Here is a 15,516-nt window from a genome sequence, read left to right on the forward strand (position 1 = left end):
TTAATTTTGAACTACTATTATGTAACATCTGATATTGTGTAAAATATAAAATCATAACTGTCAATATTTATGCACTTCCAAAAATGTTTTAGAGGAAAACATTATCTGCAAAATTTAGTCCGAATTTCCTATTATTATTAATTGTTATACCTTTATAACAATCCGAATTTGAGAACCCAAACTCTGAGAAAACAACATCCTTTATGCACTGAATTAAATGAGCACTGACGGCATTTGAACTATAATAAAAGAGATCGTTGTGACTACTAAATACTGGTATAGAAAAACTAGGCTGTTCTCAAAACATGGTCTCTATCATTGCATATCTTGAGAAATCTTGTATAATGAAGATAGACAGACAGACAATTAAACACAATATTACAGATCGGAGGACAATGAGGAGAAATCTTCACACATGAAGTTTTTACATTTATTAAAAATTGGTGAAAAATGAAAATCTCCATATAAAAAGTTCTTTGTTGTATTTACAATAAAATGATATTTGGGGGGGAGGGGGTCAATGAGGCAGAAGGCAATTCCAAACAAACAATAAATTTATTTTTTGCCTAAATACAAGGATACTATTTAGGTATATCATCATCGGGAAAATTTAACCGCAGTGACTACCTGAGTCATTGTATATTCGGTGATTTTTCAAGTTCAGAGTAGATTGATATATCTGATCGGCGACTCTAGTGAAGTATATGAAAACAATTTAACTTCCTTTCCTCGAAATAAAAGGCCTATTATTGGAAACATGTTACATGTCCAGTGTTTTCTGTTGGATGGGGAAGTATAGGATGATAGGCTAGGATTAAAACCAAATCTAGTTTGGGTAAATTTTTGCTTTCTTTCTTTCATTTTCTCTCTCTTTCGTTATTTCTTTCTTTCGTTCGCTATTTCTTTCTTTCTTTAATTCTTATCCCCCTGAAATTTAGTTGTTTTCTTTTCATTTTATCCACAAATTTCCCATTGAATAATTTTGAATTATTAAGAAAATCAACTGAGAGGGAACGGATATAATGTCTTTTTCTATGTCACACGTATGTCCACCTAGAGCCCAGTACGATTTAGGTAATTGCTAAACATTGACTTATTTACTTACTCCTGTACATAACGCGCATTTTCAGTCTAAAATATCTCAATTTATTGTTTTCAAATTAGCCAACTACTATTTGGATTTTTTTTTTCATATATAAATAAAATAATTTTAAGAAAGCTCTGGAAATGTTTGCGTCATAAGCAAAGAGTAAAAAAATTGTGACATACTGTTTTCTAAACGCAATCACTCGATCATGATCAATCGTAATATTGTTTGGAATAATACTGCTTCGGTTGTTTCTTTCTATTACTTAAGTGCTCTAATGATGATAGACCTGTCCTTTCTGGGTGAGACTGATGTCTTAGTATTCAATAATATTATGCAATATTACTGTATTTACTTCTAAAATACAAGTTTCTCGATCGACATTTTTCGTTTAACAAGAGGTTATATGTCTCTGTAACTGCAATTTTCTAAGACCCTTCTAAGACTGTTCATAAGCACCAAATTTTGACCCCGAACTATTTCTTTCTAGCTCCCACATTTATATAGTGTGAAGCTAAATGCCTGTTGACTTGACATCTAAATGTGTTCGAAATGCTTAAAGTCTAAAAAATATCACTTACAAAAATGACATGTTTTATAAAAATTTGCCGCAAGCGTTCGGCAAATGCTGCTAACAGATTATTTGCTCTTGACAGTATTGATTTTTTTAAAGAGCTCTACCAAACACTTATTTAGGCAGGCTGTTTGCTAGTAGTCGCCAAACCTCTAATACTTTTCCTAAACTTGTTCTACCTATGATATCAAATTTAGAAAAACCTATATATATTGTATTGGTTTGGAAAGTAAGTTTTTAGCAGAGCTCAGACAGTGGTTTAGCGATAGCTTTGCTATACTATTTATATGTTGCAAACTAGATATAACAGACATCGAATGTCTGCAGCCAACGCAAATATTATGTTTACGTTTTAGTTTTATTTTGTTAATTTTTTCGAAAAAAGGAATATTTTATAGTATGTTTATAATCTAAGTGCTTTAACTACAAAGGTTGCTTCAAAAGTGTCACTAAATGCTTTGCGATTTCTTGAACACTGTAATATAGGAAGCTATCAACGTTTGCATAATTATGCTCATGATAGAGCGCTTACGCGCGGAATTCAATTTGTCTGCAATGCTTGGTGTGTTATAGGACCGACGATATCACAAAATTAGCATGCAGCGCTTAAAAGTAACATTCACTTGACTTAATGGCACAACTTCCTCTATCAATGTTATGAATCTGATACTTAGACGAACCTTTAATCAGTTTTCAGAGATTCTTTTTTTCCTAGTGTGACTGTCTTAAGTTTTGATGGAAACCGCGGGGTTCCCGAACTTCACCATCCAGGCCAATTCCAGTTTGCTTGCATCAGGGGATACCCTTGTCGTCAAGTGTCTTATATCTAATATTGCCCTACTTACCCTCGTGAATAGCTTTTCAGTAAAACTGGTTTAAAGATGACGTCAGGATCACAAAATCATACAATGACGTCATTGACGATGGAAGATACAGCGTTCAGTTGGAGGTGGCAAGTCAAGAAAAGATACTGTCTAGATTACAGATAACTGGTGAGTGCTAGTTGGTGCTGTATAGTGAGGCAGTTAACACGGTGTTGCATGATGATAGAATGTAACCGATATATAAAAGCTATTGATAAGTAATAAGATTAAATAACGCATTCTCTTTATTTCATAAAGATCATTGCAAATTCAAAATATGTTCGTGATAATTAAACTGGAACAGAATTAATGTATTCATATACATGCATAATGATGTTAATTATTGACAATAAGACTAAATTACAACAGTTTATAGCAAAGAAACGTTTTTGTCAGGCACGTAGCATCAGGGGGGGCCAGGGGGGGCCTGGCCCCCCCACTTTTTCTCGTCGCAACAAATTTTTTAAAATTTACATATAAAAAAATGAATTATAATGGAGTTGGCCCCCCCACTTTTTTGGAAGTTAGTAAAAAATTGATATGAAAATTAAGAAATGAGTAGTCAAATTGAATGACCCCCCCCCCCCCCCCCCCCCCCCCCCCCCCCCCCACCCCCCCCGCCCCCCCCCCCTCCCCCCCCCCCCCCCCGCCCCCCCCCCCCCCCCCCCCCACGGATTTTGAAGATTTTGGAAACTTTAAATTTCCCTTTTTCTTTTTTTGCTTGTCAAGATTTTTTGGATGGGTCTGCCCCCCCCCCCCTCCCCACTTTCAAAAACGATGCTACGTGCCTGTTTGTTTTTGCAAACACATCATGGATGCAAAGAGTATCACATGTAAGCGATATTTAAATCAATAAAACGTACCGAATAACATATTAAGTATGTTTTACACAAACATATTTTGTTCATCATGTACGATAGAAGCTGATAAATTTCGACGGATTCAATCTTTAAACTATTGATTCAATGCCTCTTTTTCGTGAAGATAGGTTTTCTTAATATAAAACATGTCTATCATTCAGGCATTTCAGATGAAGATGAAGGAACCTTCACCTGTGAACTGACTGATAGCAACAGCAATAAACGGAGGCAGTCGATATCCATACTAAGTATGCACTATTTGCCCATGCGAACCACGATCACAATTCCAAGAAAAGTTTCACGCCAATAAAAATATGAGTGGCCTCCCTTTTTTGTGGGGGTGGGGTGGGGCAATATAAAATAAAAATGGAATAAAAGCAAAATTTCTCCCTATTTATCCACATTTCAAATTTTTCGGACAGCCATCTTTCTTGCTTTTACCAATTGCCTCTTGATTGGTTTTGTTCAATCATAAATGGATATAACCACTAACAAAAATATTGACTATTATCTGCTAGACTTAAAACCAGTAACCTTACATTATCGTAAAATTCAATATTCAAGTACGATATTCTATTTCATATATTTTCACTCCACATAATATTTGCATGTAAATAATGTGAAAAGCTACTGCAGATAAAACATCATAACACAGACATGGTAACACAGACAAGGAAAATTTTCATTAAGAAGTCACAAATGTTGAACGCTGCATGTTTAGTGCAACGTCACAGGCCATAATCAATGTTCCCTTACCTACGTACCTGTCGCAGTGTCTCTTCCATTAAATTGGACTTTCAATTAAAAATATACGGTAATTTTGAGGTATAACATTTGCAGACAAGGCAAGACGTTTGAAATGTTAATATAAGCGTTTAATCCTAGTTTTCTGAAATATATAGATTCATAACTGAAACGCTGTGTGCATACAAATGTTCATAACGCGCTAACACTTGTGATACCCTGTTCCAAGTTTCTGCTTCCATCACTTTCTGCTAATATTTCGATAATCCTATATACCTTTGAGTCCAAACTACGTTTTTCCACTATGAATGAAAACAGTTCAGATTATCTGTTTTAAAGCGCTCCCTCTACCGCTTCAGATTTCAGTACACAACAAAAATTGAAAGTCTACGGGGATTTTGCATTTCAGCAAAAAGAATACACCAGGATGACATCGGTGACACACTGTGCGAGATGTTCCGAGTAATTCCGAATGCAGAAAATATTTAAATATTTCCCATTATGAATCTCCGTAAGAAACTTGTCCTCGATCATGTTAATTTCTCCGGGTAAAAATAAATGAAGTGTCAATGACATAATCTTGGAAATTCCCCTATTTTGATTAATTGTACGTTTTTGACAGGTATGTGCTTTTTCGTTAAATTTCGTCAAAAAGCGTGGGAAGCAGTGTTCTGATACAGACTATAGTCAATCAGTATTCACACACCTTTGCAATAATGAGACTATATCTTTCAAAAATGCTTAAGAATGTTTTTTTTGGTGGTTTTTTTTGTAGTCGATGATAAGGATGATACAACGAGTACAGACAATAGACATTATGATAAATCGAACAAAGCAGCGTACGGAAACACCACAGATCAAGCTGTGTAAGTATTCAACCAACTGCTGGGAAACCATTAAACAAAGAGAAACATTTCTTCCCTTGTGAAATAAAGCAGTTACATAGTTTTTTATTTCTTCGTATGTAATTCTTTTGCTGGGAAACCATTAGAAAAAAAATTCATATTTTGTCCTTTGTGAAATAACGCATTTACATAATTATTTGTTTTTCTGTATGTTATTCGTTTGCCGATCGGTTGATCGACGTTTTAAAGGAAAAATTATTAAATTCGTTTTTTAATCCCATCACTTGGTATATTATTGAATAAGTTGAATAAGAACAGATAGCATCAGAACGGAAAACTTACTTCTTTTGTTGTATATCAGAATTGACTATGAGAATGTGACGTACATAACCGTTGCTATGGAAGACATTACTGATGATATCACAGATATCACAGATATCACAACAGCTGGTGTGTCCATCACACAGGAAAGTAATACCACCTATGAACAAACGACAGCATACCAAATCGAGACTGCAAGTAAGAAGGGGACAAATTCGCAGACATATAATACATGTCGCATCGCATTATTCAATACAGTTTAGTTAAATATTTATTAGGGTAGGGATCTATAGTAAATGACTTCAGAGTGTCATTTTGTTCCTACATTCATTATGACGTCATAATTGATTTAACGTAGCTCGCAGGTTTGCTGACGTCACTATAGGAATCGACGTGAAGAGTTGACTGTCATAATAAACTCCTACATTTTGTTAAATTACAAATGAGATATTTTGATGCATAAAAGGAAATATTTCAAAAAGCTTAAATATAGTTTATTACTGTTTATAATTATCAAGGGCTGAACATTTAAAGATTCACATTGTCACATATTATTCTATAACGTATGAGTGTGCGTTGGAACTATTCCATTTTAAATCACGTTTTAAAATAGACAATAAATTAATTAAACTGTATGCATTAACCTCGCTTTTTTTTTTTTTTTTTTACAATTTTAACTTCCGTAATTTTAACTATACCGATCAATTATTTTTAAAATTCTTTTGGCTTATGCTAATTATTTTTTGTTATACTTTCATGTTAAATACTGAAATCTGATTGGTTAAGACGCAGTTAATAATATTTTCTATTACTCTCAGCGTTAGCAACGCACTTAGCAACGGTTAACATTAAAAAATGTTACATGCGCGCAAATTATGCGCGTACGGTTCGCTGTAGAATTCACGTTATTCCTATATAAAAGCAGTAAAATTTTCTTTAAAATTAAGACATTCAGTGTAACAAAATAAATAGTGCCTGTTTGGGAGGATAACAGTTGAAATTGACACCCCTCGAAAACCATTGTCAACCTCCGCTTCGCGTCGGTTGACAATGGTTTTCTCGGGGTGTCAATTTCAACTGTTACCCTCCCAAACAGGCACTATTTATATAATACGACTACAAACTTTTTTTTATGTAAAGTATTGGTTTAAGTTTCAGTCAAATGTATCTTTCTTTTGTTGATGATAGTATTTATGAAGATATTGAATTTGTTTAAATTGTTTCTACGTGTCATTATGTCTAAGAAATGGTAATTCTCTACATTACAATTTTGTAAATAACTATAAGACTCGATCTTTGTTTACAAAACAATCAATTTTTACCTCTGTGTCTCGCTTGTAACTTCACTTGAACATTCAATAGGTTGGTCAATCATTCAAAATGCACCAGTAAACCATACTATACATAAACAAATAAAAATAACTTTTGTATCTCATATCGTGTCAAAGTCCCTTTAATCATGACATTTAGTCCAAAAATTAAGATAAAAAAAATATAGAAAATATCGGAATGAAAAGGGGAAAAACCTACAAAAATACACAACACAAGTTAATAAAAATTACTATTTTCCTCACATTAAATAGATTCAGATGAGCTCGAAGTTGGGTCACATATATGTAAATAGTATCGATTAAAAAGTTAGAATTTTTTCAAACATACAGGTTTGTTTTAAAAAGAACTCTTTGTTCTTATATTTTTTTTTTTGGATTAAATGCTTTGTTACATATCCATACAAAGTATTGTGGTTTCATCAATATTCGTAAAACATCAATTTTCATTGATTTCGTAATTTAGTTGAATCACGAAATTACATGTTCAATAAAATACAACTTCTAAAAACATTGTATTGACATGATCATTGTTCGTGCTATTATCATACGTATCCTTGAAAGTGTGGTTGGCATTAAACCAACGAAAATTGTTGCCCATAAATTTGGATTAAACAAAAGTGAATTAAGGTATTCAATGTATGACGACAACATGTTGTACCTAATAAATGAATGGTCCGATATTCTTAATCACGATATCATTTTGAAAGTGTTATTATATAAAAAAAAAACTTCACCAATAGAATTTTCAAAATGTTTATTAAATACACTTTTGATTTTGCATTGAAGTTTATGGGCAACTTATGTTTAATTAAGATATTGTAAAAAGCAACACAAAATCGTAAAACTCTCTTGGTTAATACATGCATAAACTTTCTTTTTATTAAAATGTCAAATAAAATCAATCATTTACCGCAGATATTTTGACGAAATGGATTTTTTTTTTCATCAAGGGAAATAATTTTTTCAAAAATTTTAAGGTGCAAAATGACCGGCTTCTTTTATATTGTCAGTCATGTGCATTTGGTTTATTTCACTTTCATTGTTATTAAGCAATATGTATTTAGCTAGTATAAAATGATTCAAAATTGTTCAATATACCTTCATTATACATTAGATACCTTGAACTAACCCTCTCTGTGATTTATTTTGACAGCCCGTCCAGGCCAGTTATATATTGGTATTATTATAGGGACATGTTTGGCTGTTGTCATCATAGTAGCAGCGATTTTGATTGCTCTAGGAATGATAAGGCGAAGGAAGATAAAGATAAGGTGATATCGATTCAATAAGCTTTAACTCAAAGCACTTCGCTAGTAATATCAATGTTTCATGTTCCTTTTTTTATATTTTTGTTTGTTTGGTTTTTTTAAAGTTTTTTTTTTGAAAAATATAAATAATGCTGATTTATTCAAATCATTTTTTTTGTTCACTTATAGCAAAGCAGATAAGAACTCGCATTTCAAACAGTTGTTTAAAGACGGCAATGCATTTAACAGAAAATCACTTTCTAATTGGACTATATTGATCTATAATATTATACTAAAATAAAAAAAATATAACTATGATAAAAGTCTAAATGAATTGGCGAAAGAATATTTTTTTTGTACTTAAGATGATTAAGGCAAAATTAAACATTGGGGCTGAATCATTGTGCCATGTGTAGTAAGTTTTCTTATAGTATGATTTTATCATATGCACATTGAAATTTTATCTTTGAATATCATCTTATAGCTTAAATCATCCAGGACCTGACTATGCCAGACCACGTCACTCTAGATTTGAGCCCGTTAGCATAGAAATGAATCAACCAATGGCGGCTAGAGGGACAGCAGGCCAAAAGAAAAGAAATTACGAACAGGCAACAGACGACACATTCCTAAATGAATACAGAACAGGAGGCAACGGAACATATGACGGTTCCGAAAATATCCGAAAATCTAAGAACACAGACCCTTTAATTAAAACGAGAAGAAAAAACTATGAACAGGCAACAGACGACACATTCCTGAATGAATACAGAACTGGAGGCAATGGAGATCGAGATTGGCCACATGGCCATCAGAATCGAACAGCGGATTTCGAGGAAGCAATAGCAACCAATTACAGGCATGATCCAGATCAGAACACGACTTTCACCGATGCTGATATAGAGGGAAAAGATAACTTAGAACCTGCACAGATTGTCAGAGATACAAATACCTTTTCTATACCAAATGCATCGTTTTCAGTTGAATCTTTGGAGACCGATAATGTAAATGGAAGGGATGAAAAAAAGAGAAAACACCCATACGAGAAGTGGAACAAAGATTTTTTGGATGAATTTTTGTGAAAAAGTGCAGTCTATTCCAAATTATCCATATGATCAGTGGATAGGAAATGAACATGCATAACTTAGTATTGATTTTCATTTTGAACATAACTTTACAACCAATGAGGTTGTGTTATCACCAATTAATCTTTGCGTTCTATTGGACTGTTGAATTATATTTGTATGTGGCGCTTCTAGCAAAGTACCGTGTGTCCAAGAATATCTGATACCATTTGAACATTATATAAATTAGATAACGTTTGGCCAAACCTTGTAACTTAAATAAAAAGTAAAATAGTTCATTATTTTTCCAAACAAACCTTTTAAAGAAAAACGTGCTTTTCATAGACTTCATGGATGATATCACAGAAATGCATGAAATTTCTTTGGTTGAATTGATTTTTTTTAAGATTGCTCGAACAAGAGAGAAGACATCTTTTGTTTTTAACATGTATTTCCAAACACAGACTCCTGATGTAGTTGTACGAATAATATATAAAGAATACCCCTGGGGAAACAACTCAACAAATAAGACAGTTTTTAAGTATCGAGAGGATTTGAGAAAATTAGATCCGTACAAATGGGATGTTGTTAGGAATTTTACTCATCAAATTGACGTTGCTATTGATGAAAAGGACGTCATTTGGACACACTCTCATTTTGTTGTGGTTTTATGATCAATGCTCAGTTTGTGAAAATCTCATGAATGTTTGTGAAATTTGTTGAGTTAAAATTCATATCATATACAAGGGTTGTCCCAAAAGTTTGTGGACAGTTGCGTTTTTGTCATTTTAAATGGTTTTATTTATACATATTGTATATTTAGATCTTTGTCATAAAATTTCAAATCAAACTAAAGTGGTTTTGAATGTTTTCCATAGAAAAAAGAATGAATATGCGCTTGATTTTTAGTTTATTGTAGATGTAAATGTAATCAAAAGTTATTTAAAGAGTGAATGACATCAGATATTCTGGGACACCCTGTACCACAAACAATCATCAAAATATGATGACTAAAAATAAATTGTTTATACAATATTGAACATATTCCATATTGTCGATCTGTACTAAAATGTATTTTTACTATTTACAACTTGTATACATTTTGTATATTATAGTCCTTCTGTTATATTCAGAAAAAGGTTTTTATTGTGTTTATTGTAAATAATCGAGTATTACTTACCTGCTGGTCACAGATTTAAGGCGTCGAAGAATATGAGCGCTGATCACATTTGGACGACTGTAGTTTCATCAATTTTCGTGGATTAAGTGAACATACAGTTTCAAGAGTACGTAAATTCGCGATCGACGATCCATTCATTAGAAAATATTAGTAGAAATTGAACATTAATGAACATGTAATTAAGTTGATCACCTTTACAACGAAATCCATGAAAATTGGTATTCAACGAATATTGGTGAAACCACAGAATAAAATATGGCTTTGCCATGCATGTGTTGTAGAATAAAACAGTTAACGTTTGAGCGCTAATTTAACCACTTTTAAACAGAAATCGTTTTATCCTCTATAATACCGGTATAGAAAAACTAGGTTTGTTCCCAATACATTGTATCCATCATTGCATATATTGAGAACACTCGTATAATGACGAATGGGAGACAAAACAAAAACATTGTGTGGAAATCTTGAACAAATCTTGACTCGATCGTGAGGTACTTTTATAATTAATTTTACAGATTGTGTGTTGAAGTACAGTACAGATCAGACCAAACCTAACACCAGAGTAAACCCCAGCTATACCCTGGGTTTACTTTGGGTTTACTTTTAGAAAATTTGGGTCTACTCGGGGTTTACTTTGGGTTTACTCGAGGTTTACTTTAGGGTTACTTGGGAAAAGCTTTTGAGGTCAAATTTATGCATTGAAGGGTGAAGCAGGTCTGTCTTCTATCTTACTATCTCACTGCCTGTAATTCCTGCTCCTTGTATATTCCGAATACACAGTGAGTGTCTGCTTTCAGGGGTATACTTTTGCCGGGTTTACTCTCTGTCTCCACTCTGGGTTTACTTTGCGTTTACTCTGGGTTTACTCTGTGTCTTCTTTAGTAAACCCAAAGTAACTCCAGAAAGTAAACCCAGTATTTAGTTTGGGTTTACTTTTTGCTAGGTTGGGTCTGATCGGTACTGTATAGTAGTTACTGATGTTTTCTGAATAAAAACAGACTATTTATTCATTTCTGATTCTCATACCCTTTGACAATTAATTTATAAACAAAATGAATTAGTTGATACACAGGAGAAATAGGATCTGAAAATTATTACTTAATTTTCTGTACACATACAAAACAGTTTGCGATCATTTCTCAACAGGATGAATAATACTTGAATGTCACTCTATCCAAGTTCATCAGTACATTTTCCTTTTTTCTGTTATTACGTAAAGAATGACACATTTAAACTAAATAAATGTTGTTTTTTTTTTACAGAAAATTACAAAATATTGATAATATGAATTTTGCATCTAATTGTTTGAATTCTCACGGTATATATATTTTTGAATTTCACGACCATCTTATAATGGGTCGAAACCTATTTCAACGTCATCAAACACTCCTATATTGTAGCTTATAAAGCACATCCACTTCTGATGGTTTAAAAGTGTACAAGTTTAAGAAATAATTTTGCCGCCAATAAAATCATTATCAATTCATTTGAATTTTGAAGATTATAAATGCAGGAAGGAAAACACATCAGACGTGAATATCTTTTGGATGCGGGGGGGGGGGGGGGGGAGTAGGGTGTAAGACAGAGTATAATGAAAAACATTCATTATTAATTTTAAAAAAGTGAGAGATACACTCAATACATGAAAAGACTATGTGTGGTATTCTGCATTTTTTGCCCTCCAAAATTAAAGTTTTATACAGAGCTTTAAAAATAAGTTGGAAGATAGTTGAAATCTAATTGAAAATAGGTGTGTAAAATGTTTTTACTACAACGACGTCATAATGTAGAGATGACATCATGAAGATAGTCTTAATTGGTAAAATTGATGGTTTGTAGAAAATATGGGTGTTTTCCGACGGTTTTTCGACTGGAAAGGATCGAGCGCAGGGTTGCTCAACTACCATTTTTAATATGATGTGTATAATTATATGAATAAAAGCATCTGTTAAATTCGTATTTGAGTAAACTTGCACTCGATAATTCCAAATACAAAATATAAAGAAAAACTGATATTGTTTTCATTGATTTGCAAATTTGCGGGAAATATGGTCATTCATGTGACGTCATAGAAAAACAGCGTATGAGCAATGATAACTAAAATCTAGATTTAAATGATGGGCATCCTCTATAATATGATTTAAAAAGATTTGATTTTTATGCAACAGTATTTAAAAGTTGGTTAAAATTGGGGGCCGATATTTGTCCATACCGAAGATAGTCTCATCATAACACATTCCTTTTTTTAAAATGCTATTTGAAGTGACATTGTCACATCAATGAATGTATTTAACTGTGACGAAATGGGTCTAAGACATGCATGTACATGTTCAAGACAAAATCTGGTGACAACATCGACGATAACGTACTTAAAATGACGATGTGGACAGCGGTATTGAACCGGATAATTTGTATAACAATTATGTCGATATCGACGATATCGTACACAATATTACGACATCGACAGCGATGTTGTTCTTTATTATTTTTATTTTTGCCTATTTGATGTTAGAAAATCGACATCAATACGATATCGAAATATCGACACCAAGGCAAGACACATGCAAAAAGTTTTGTCCCGTCTTTAATTTTCCAAGGCTCTGATTTATTTTAAGAGAGATGGTTTGAGACATCGTAATTCGCCCAGTCTTAAATTCGCTCATTGATAACAAAGGCGAATAGGCGGAAATAAAACGGGGCAAATGTTTCCCTGTTTACAGTCTTTCAAGTAATAGACTAAAGTACAAGAGAGAGAGAGAGAGAGAGAGAGAGAGAGAGAGAGAGAGGAGAGAGAGATCGATCCCCGATTTTGGATTTGGATTATTTTACGACAAGTAATGGAATTATTTATTTTGTTTTGGTGTCAACACATAAACAGTGTTTGGATGCAAAGAGGCACATTGCGTTTTTCGTAATAGTTTTTTGACATCAACCCAGTTTTCATAAGAGTTAATTATTATGATGCTGAAAACTTGCAGGAACTTAATGTTTAGATGAATTTATCATAATCAAGCACTCAATAGGAAGAAAAAATACACTTGAAGTTGGAAATGATCGATTAAGTGGTTTTTGTATTAAAGCGTTACAGGAAGTTCATAAAAACCCCTTATAAAAGTATTTCCTTGTAATGTCTTAAGTAAAAGTATGTTCAAAAACTTGTTAATACCCAAAACCTCTAAGATAAATGGAAATGAGCTATAAATACAATCTATATGGTATGCTAAGACAGCATTGTAAATGTTGCTATAGAAATATCAGTTAAACTTAACGTACAGTATCATGCACGAAATTAGATATTGTACCATAATTTTAATATTATAGTCTGACAAGAATAATGTTCAACCATGTTTGTTTCGTATTTTGTAGGTTTAGTTTCGGATTATGAATAGAACAGTGGAAAAGTCCTCACGAGTTGAAACAATTATTCCTCTCACATCCATCGTCGTTTTTGTACACCACGCAGTACAGTTAAGGCGGCCAATAAAAATATTGGCAAATTTTTGTGAGGAAAACACATATGCTTCAGTTCAACTGGCAAGTTCTTTTTAAAATCAATAACAGTAACTTATATGCTATATATTTCTAAAATAAATAAATAACAGTACAACATTTTATGTTCATAGGGGTCACGTGATATGGCAGTCGCATGGTACAAGCAGATGTATTTGTGGTTTTGAGGTCATTCAAAAACTTCAATATTTGGCATAATCATGTCAATATTCGCAACTGAATTATAAAATAACTTGATGTTATAGCGTAGATTTTGAAAAACGTTGCGCACTTTTTAAGATCAGATTATTTGTTAGTAGAAACCGTAATTTATAATGCATATGTCAAATAATTTTGAAAGTAACAGGGTTAATTCCATTAAAAAAGAATTAATTTGTAAGATTTTACAAGGATCTTAGAAGTTATTAAGTTACATAACATATTTCAAATTTACATGTAAGAGTTTGCGAGGATCAGGTAAGTGTATGCCCTTGCAATAAAGTGATTTATTTAGGTACTCAGCTTTAAGATATACGGTATTTCATGAAGGTTGTCTCTTTATACGTTGCATACTTATAACAAAATGAAAACAAAACTATATAGGTAGCAAACTACTAATTTTGCTAATAGATAAATTAATAAGTACTTTCGATGTTTGTAATATACTGTGATGTCATAACGCAAATTTCCCGTAGGTTTTGTCTGATTGGAATCCATTTACAGCCTTAACTGTGCTGCGCAAGACAGGAACAATATATCTTAATAGTTTCAGGTTATGAAATTCATTGACATTAAATAAAAACAGCATTACTCCCACGGTTTGAGACAGTATGCCTCTTTGATTTGACAGTCACATAGTAGGTGATTTTTTTCAGAATGGAGGTCATACAAAAATTTAAATAGCAAACTGTCACCCTCTCCTTAGATTAGGGTTTCAAAAAATTTAACAAACGTTATCTGCTTAAGTCAGCTCCAACATGCGATTTTGTCAGAAAAATTGTTTTTCTTTAAAAATAATCAAGGTTTTATAACCATTTTTATTAATATCAATAAAAATATATTTTGTTTGAAAAGTAGTGGAACATAATACAATAAAATAAAAAAAAAATTATATATCACAAACATATTTATATATGCACAGTTTACCATAGTAGCATTTAAATTATTCTCGTTCACAGTGAATAATAAATAAATTTCACAATTAGCATCTGTATTTAGAAAAAAAAAACATTTTTTAACACTTGGCCTCGTATCTTTTATCTAATTATTTAAATACGACCTTAAGGAACTTCATTTTGAATTTCAGGGTCATGGAATTGAGAATTGACATATATGCTAACTTGTAGAATTTCTAACAAGGCTTCTCAGGATGTTTCTTTTTTTATATACAGTAGCCGGACAAATGAGTAGTCTACGCATGTTATAGTATTCTATAAAAGCGTGTGAACTTACTTTCCACATTAATGGCATAATTCTTAACTTGTTTTGTTGTTTAACTTTCCTTTACACTGCGCCCGATTTTTTTTCTTAGTTGCTTTCTTAACGTATTCCTTAAAAATGAAAAAGGCACACATAATTTATTCAAATAGACATGCTTATTTATTTGCATAAGTTAAACCAAAGTTGTCAAATCCCAAGTATCGCCCGATGGGTATCTCACCCTACACTTTTCGCCATTATATAATTGTATCATACCGCGATCCTAAGCACTCCATTGTGGAAAAAAAATTCTATAAAAGCTGAAATTGCACCAAATTGTTTCATTTTATTTATTAATTTTTTTTTATATAAACCAAAGAGTCCCATCCAAGGTATGATTGTCTGTTCGCAATGCACGAAGAACCTGTCTTGCACTTTCCGCCATGACGTTTATTTGTCAAATTGCGTTCTGTATTACGGTAACCCCTTTCT

General features: G+C 32.5%; 1 pseudogene; it reads left to right on the plus strand.

The window, feature by feature from the left end:
- The first annotated feature begins 711 nt into the window (after positions 1–711).
- On the plus strand, positions 712–8,958 carry LOC128171509 (uncharacterized; annotated as a pseudogene).
- The last annotated feature ends 6,558 nt before the right edge of the window (positions 8,959–15,516 follow it).

The sequence above is a fragment of the Crassostrea angulata genome, chromosome 2 (genome assembly GCF_025612915.1).
Source record: "Crassostrea angulata isolate pt1a10 chromosome 2, ASM2561291v2, whole genome shotgun sequence".
NCBI classification, from domain to species: domain Eukaryota; kingdom Metazoa; phylum Mollusca; class Bivalvia; order Ostreida; family Ostreidae; genus Magallana; species Magallana angulata.